We start from the raw sequence: 1,069 nt of genomic DNA on the forward strand, positions 1-1,069 counted from the left end.
TCTCCATCGTAGCATCGTTGTCATCTCGCCAATGTTATGCTTCCACGACTATCACTACCGTTTAGTAATAAAGTAAAGCATTACATCGCGATTGCATTGCATACAATAAAACGACAACCATATGGCTCCTGCCAGTTGCCGATAACTCGGTTACAAAACATGATCATCTCATACAATAAAATTCAGCATCATGTCTTGACCATATCACATCACAACATGCTCTGCAAAAACAAGTTAGACGTCCTCTACTTTGTTGTTGCAAGTTTTACGTGGCTGCTACGGGCTTAAGCAAGAACCAATCTCACCTACGCATCAAAACCACAACGATAGTTTGTCAAATAGACTCCGTTTTAACCTTCGCAAGGACCGGGCGTAGCCATACTTGGTCCAACTAAAGTCGGAGAGACAGTCGCCCGCAAGCCACCTATGTGCAAAGCACGTCGGGGGAACCGGTCTCGCGTAAGCGTACGCGTAATGTTGGTCCGGGTCGTCTCGTCCAACAATGCCGCCGAACCAAAGTATGACATGCTGGTAGGCAGTATGACTTATATCGCCCACAACTCACTTGTGTTCTACTCGTGCATATAGCATCAACATAAATAACCTAGGCTCGGATGCCACTGTTGGGTTTCGTAGTAATTTCAAAATTTTCCTACGCACACGCAAGATCATGTGATGCATAGCAACGAGAGGGGAGAGTGTTGTCTACGTACCCACGCAGACCGACTGCGGAAGCGTTGACACAACGTAGAGGAAGTAGTCGTACGTCTTCGCGATCCAACCGATCAAGCACCGAAACTACGGCACCTCCGAGTTCGAGCACACGTTCAGCTCGATGACGATCCCCGGACTCCGATCCAGCAAAGTGTCGGGGAAGAGTTCCGTCAGCACGACGGCGTGGTGATGATCTTGATGCACTACAGCAGCAGGGCTTCGCCTAAACTCCACTATAGTATTATCGAGGAATATGGTGGCTGGGGGCACCGCACACACGTGGATCAACTTGTGTGTTTCCGGGGTGCCTCTGCCTCAGTATATAAAGGACCAAAGGGGGGGAGGCTGGCGGCCA

This window comes from Triticum dicoccoides, chromosome 5A (assembly GCF_002162155.2).
Source record: "Triticum dicoccoides isolate Atlit2015 ecotype Zavitan chromosome 5A, WEW_v2.0, whole genome shotgun sequence".
Taxonomy (NCBI): domain Eukaryota; kingdom Viridiplantae; phylum Streptophyta; class Magnoliopsida; order Poales; family Poaceae; genus Triticum; species Triticum dicoccoides.